Genomic DNA, 6000 nt, shown 5'->3' with positions numbered 1-6000 from the left:
AGTGTTATAACCAGCGACCACTTCACTGTCTCATTTCCACAGACTTGGGAAAAGACCAGGACAGATAACAGCGCTGATACTTTAATATCTCCTTAGTTTGTTTTAAGACGGATGAGTTGAGCTGTAAAATACAGCACAAGAAAAGCACGAATGTGCCGCATGAACACATCCTCTCTGGATTTTTCAAGAAAACTCAAGGGGAGCAATCTTGTGAAGTTCACGTCTTTCCGGAAGTCGCAGAGAAAAAGCACATAATGCAATATAGAAATATCTTTCAGTGGAAGTGGAAAAACTCCTATTAACAGGGAAATCTCTTAGTTGACGGAACAACGAGCAGGGCAGCCCTCAGCGGTATTTCTGTACCTTTATGTGCCTGACACAGCTGAGCCAACGCTGTGTCAGGAGTCTGCTTAAAGGCTGCCCCGGGCTCAGAGAAGCGGCCATTAGTCAAAAGCTAATGGCTGCCTTTAATATGCAGAGTCGTATAGACAGACATTAACAAGGCACTGACCCAGAGCAGGCAGGATTAAAACAATAGTTTACACAGTAGTCTCTGTGGAGCCACCCATGAATCACCTTCAGTATCAACACACCATAAGAGTGTTTCTATAGATTATACACACTCACTTGTGGGTGTGTATACAGACGCCCTCAAGCAGGTCTGGCACTTTAGTGTTTCGTGTTTCGCGGTGTTTATCCAACAGACAGCTGGTAATCCCTCTGTTAGACTAAGCGCTGCCCTTAGAAGTATGAGATGCACGCACGGCATGTGTGGGCACATTCACATTGTGTGTTTAAAACAGAGTGAGTGGGTCACTTCTAGAGGCCATTCTCATTCACACAGATTAAAGGATAAGGCTGGTGCTCCCCCTGATGTCAGCGAATTCATTGAAAACATCAAAACCCTCAATGGTCGATGATTTAGACCATCATTATCACATGTTTTATGATGAACTTCGCTTCGCCATGCACGTTGTTAGCAGGGTATGGTCGGTCCACGCATTTGGATAACAAACACTGATCAGGCATAACATTAAGACCACGGTGAACAACATGTGTCTATCTACTGCTGGGAAACGTTTGGACCTGGCATTCATTCGTGTGGACCCCCACCCCATAGCAATGGCACTCCTTCATGATAGCAGCCATCAGCCAACAACATCCTGTTGCCAGACACCACAGGACGCCCTCAGAAGGCCCATGTCTATTCTCTGATGAGTCACAACTGTTTTGAAGGCACAATGGAGACCCACACAATATTAATAAGGTGGTCATAATGTTATGTGCTTTCCAACTATAACCTCAACCTTCGTTACCACAGACCTAACCCTCATACTGTCTCTCTAACCGAGACCTTGTGTTATGCAATCGTCAATCTCATCTAGCCATACCGTCCCCATCATGCAGGAAACAGTATAAGACTAAATAAAATACCCACGCATACACAGACATAGCTACAGTTTCGTACACGCCAGTGTGTAAACTAGAGACACTAATGCGTCACAACAAACGCAGTATCTTTATGTTTCAAACATTCATGCGGGTCCACCCCCCGCCCTCCCCTCCCACATTTTAAGAAGCGTGCTGGCCTTGCGGTGTTTGTAAGAGCAGCCCTCCTGTGCGTGCTCGGCAGTGCTGACGAGAGGCGGTAACCCTAGCAACAGCTGCCAAGGTGCTGCTATCTCGTCTCCTTGCCCACTGATACCCGTCGCTTGGTCAACCTCCCTCTCTCCCTACCTACCTACCTACCTACCTCTGCCTCTCCCGGCTGTAGTGAGTCATGATCATCCACGTCCAATACGACTCATACTGACACCCCACAGTGCATCATGGTTATGGCAACCAAATCGTCTCTTATTTCATGACCTGCAATTATTATTATTTGTTTTTTTGGCTCAAAAACTTCCCTCAGACATTATTTATTTATTTATTTATTTTTTAAATGTGATAATCTGTCTCTCAGATATTTGCTATGCGTGTGATAAGTGTCTAGAATTGTGCGTCTGTGTTTCCCTTCCCACAGAAGAGTTTGTGCCACTAATGACAAAAAAAAACACACACAAAAAAAAACAACTTGTGATTTTACTTGCAAAGTAAAATCACATGTTTGAGTTTAAGTATAGAAACTTGTGCGAGTGCATATTCTCACACTCTTAAGAACACTATTTAAATCATTTCTCGGCTCACATTTCCACCTCAAGTCCAACTGCTCGTGTGTGTCTGTGATGCATGTGTACAGGTGGATGATTGTTACACTGTCGTGAGCCAATGTTGTGATCCAGGGGCTTCCAGCATCTGATATGCAGGGAAGATAAGGTCTGTATGAAAAGGCCCGCCACTTAGCCAAGACCCATTCATGGCCAACAACAGCTGGCTTGGCATACACACACCTTCATCCGTCTGATCTGGCCCCAGACTCTGACAGCAGATCATAATCACATCCATTCAAGATTCAATCACCGTTTCTGGAATGGCGAGAGGAGTGAATGAGACGCACACGTTTGGCCGAAGCACATGTGTTTCATTGAGGACGAATGGCTTCTCAGAGAAAAGTGTGTTTTTATTGGAGGGGCACAGGGGTGTAAAGGCAATGAAAAGTCTAGGTCGTGGGTTTGCTTACGCTTGCGCGCGCGGCCTACCGTTGCAAAGTGCAAGCGCAGGTCAAGCTGAGAGTAAGGCAGCAACAGGTATTTGAATGCTACCAATGATAAGTGAACACGTAGCATCAGATAGAAATGTCACACAGCTTCCTTTTACTCAGAAACGGCCAGAGATAACAGAGACACGCTTTTCAGTACTCTGAATTGCGAAGAAATAGCACACTTATTTTAATAATGGCAAATGCAGGTATTTTTCATGTCAAAAGTTTTGCCATGTTCTTGCTGCTTTTCAGTGGTTATGAAAGCTTATTTGAGAAACTACGTACATTTCTCACTTATTATTTAACCCAAATAGAACCTCAACTAGTTTAAAACAGCATTTATTTACCAGAATTAAGTAAGGAAGAATAAAATTTCTCTCTTTCAGCGTTATTCTTGACACCTCTCCCAAGAGGAGCACTTGGCATTTACTATTGTAAAACTCTCCTCTGTTTCCTTCAGATTGACTTAAGTAAATGTAAAATGCATATAAAACACATTCATTGAGTAAAATGTGTCTACATGTGTAGCTGACCGTCTTGAACTTAAACACAAAGAAGAAGAAATTGAAGAAAATCATCACCAATGATGAGTTAAACTATTACAATTTACAAAACGGTACACTTTGGCTCCTTATGCTACTGTAGTGAACGTAGCCGCATATCATGATTTTCTTGCTAAAATACCCGTTTTGTACCTTGTTCCCTGAAGACAGGGAACTGAGAAAAAGCGCATGATGCATTCCCATGACAAACAACAGTCGAACAAACCAACCGAATCTTTACCACATGACCTTTTCTATTCTTCAAATTCTCATCGAAACATCTTCTGAAATGTAAAAATCCTTGTTTAGTCATCACGGCTTTCATTTACAAAGTGACAGGTCAAAGAATATTTTACACAGGTTTGCACAGAGTCAAAAGTTCTGACTACATCCTGTGGAAAAAAAAAAAGAAAAAAAAAAGCATCACAGCGAAATTGAAGTTACAAGACGATGCTGCTGCTGATTTTAGATTATCTCATTTGGCTCATGGCTGCAGCCTCATTTATCATGTGAGAGAGGAGTGTGACATTTATGGCAGGAAGAGGGCCTTCCAAGGGTTTGAGGGCATGGCAGGAGCACAGAGATTGAGACTGTAACCGAGGCCAGGACGGCGTTGGGAGCTGAATGGCTTTGGGACCTCTGGGAATTGGTGAAGCCCTGTGGAGCCAGCGGTGGCTTAGGTTTCTGCCCCGACACATTCACGAGCGCTACGCAACCATTCACACGCAGGCGCGCAAACGGCGTTAGCATGCGGTGTCACCGTTGTACTGACAGACCAAACAAACAGCACGCACGGGGACGAACAGAACCGTTTAACGTGCACTGAAAGCGCGCATGCAAACGCAGACGAGCAGAGCCGCGGGGGGCTCCCTTCCCCATGCGTAGCCGTGAATATATGGATGGGTACGGTGAGGTCTCGATTTAGCTTCTTCACTTCATAGAAAATGAGACCTGTCAGCGATGATCTACACTTGTGGTGCAGTATTCCATGGACTGTAATGATGCATAAAACATCCAACAACCACTGATTTACTTTTGCTTTTAATTATTGCTTGGCCCATGCACCGTGTGTGTATGTGTGCGTATGTGTGCGTGTGTGCGTGTGTGACAGTGTGGGAGCAGGACCCACAGAGTGCACTGACAGGGCAGAGGTACTTCCACCCTCACTTGCGCAGTGCAACCCAGCAGCTAACCACAAAGTCACTTCTGCTACGTCTACTGGAACAAAAGGTCACACATGATCTTGAATCTACTTTCAGAGAAGTCCAGTTCCTTTTAGCCACAGTCTCTGGTCTATAAGGTGAGCGGAGCGGCTTTTTTTAAGCGATTCATCTCAAACCTGCACACTCTCTGCAGGTCTTTAAAAAGCATGTCACATGCGAACGGACAAAAAAAAAAAAAAAAAAGAAAAGAAAAGAAAAAAGCAACCTGAGCTAGGAAGCAACTTCTGCAAAAGCCATAAATTCTTTAAATAAACTTTGAATAATGCCTTAAAATTAGTAATGTCAGTATTTTTTCTCTTAGGTTCTGGTCGTCATTTCCTAAAATTTTACTATCCAGGCATTTTAATTCTATACTGCCACTGCTTTTTCCCACGTTCAGTGTTTGCTTTTATGATTCTGCTGTCTTGCCATAGCTTTCGTGTGAACCACTTCAGCTGAATGTATTTTCGTATTCATTTAAACATGAAATTACACGTACCTATAAATAATAGGTCAAGTGACACGAGCAGCTTTCGTAACTGAACTATTCTTTTCAGGTGAAGTGAAACTGGTCACAGAGACAGTGGACCACAGAGGCCAAAAGTTGAAGTTCCTGACCCCTGGGTCAGCTGAGCAACAGCATGTGTGAGAATGAAAAAAAAAAGCAGCAGTAGGGAGAAGCTCTTGACGCTGGCCGCCTGTGTGGCTTCCCCATCGGTCGCTGCTTCCCTGTCTGCAGGGGAAGCAGGACAGTGCCAGGGTGCAATGTTTTATGAGCTGGTCTCAACCAAACTCACCACATTCCCACAAGCATTGCACTAAAGGACGTGACTCTGGCCACGCAGCTGCAGCAGCCAGACCACAGGCAGCGCGCACTGAGCATAATAACACATACACATGCGCACATATACTTACATATACATGCACGCTTCAGACCCGGCTCGGAACTTTGACTCATCAGGCTTCCCATAGGAAACACAAAGAATTGCACTAGATGTGTTTAATTAATGAGAAATGATTAATTCATCTTAGCTACTACACATGATAATGTATTCTTAACCCGTGTTATATTCTACATGCTTTTTCATGGCTGTCAACCATTTATTTCAACACAAGCACATGGAAAGGTCCCTCAAGTTTTAACACTTTCCCACATGACGTGTGGATGAGTAGCATTTTCAAGTTACGTGTTTCTAGATTCTCAAATATTCCCTCGTCCTTATAGCGTACCCTCAGTAAAATTCCCCCTTGGTATACTTCACAATATATTTCAACTTTTTTTTATTTGTGGTATAGCTTATGAGTCAGCCCCTGCATGTAAATGTATTTGTTACCACAACTGCAACAGCAAAGTGGACTGACTCACTGCTGATGTCAAAACGTCTCTGGCCTCAGTGTTGATCATGTAGACTTGTTTATCAAGAACTAGCGAAATACCACACAGATCTTGTGTGATAAATAGATGGAGAAAAGTCCAAGGTAAGTGAAAAAGTGATCTACGGATCACAGTGTTTTTCAGGGGTCCTTACAGATCTATACTGCAATCAATTATCAATGAACAGCATCTGTACGGGCGCCCAAACTAACCAAGACTGTCTCGTTCACAACTCATTCG

This window comes from Mugil cephalus, chromosome 9 (assembly GCF_022458985.1).
Source record: "Mugil cephalus isolate CIBA_MC_2020 chromosome 9, CIBA_Mcephalus_1.1, whole genome shotgun sequence".
In the NCBI taxonomy this organism is placed as follows: domain Eukaryota; kingdom Metazoa; phylum Chordata; class Actinopteri; order Mugiliformes; family Mugilidae; genus Mugil; species Mugil cephalus.
This window is presented reverse-complemented; position numbering follows the sequence as displayed.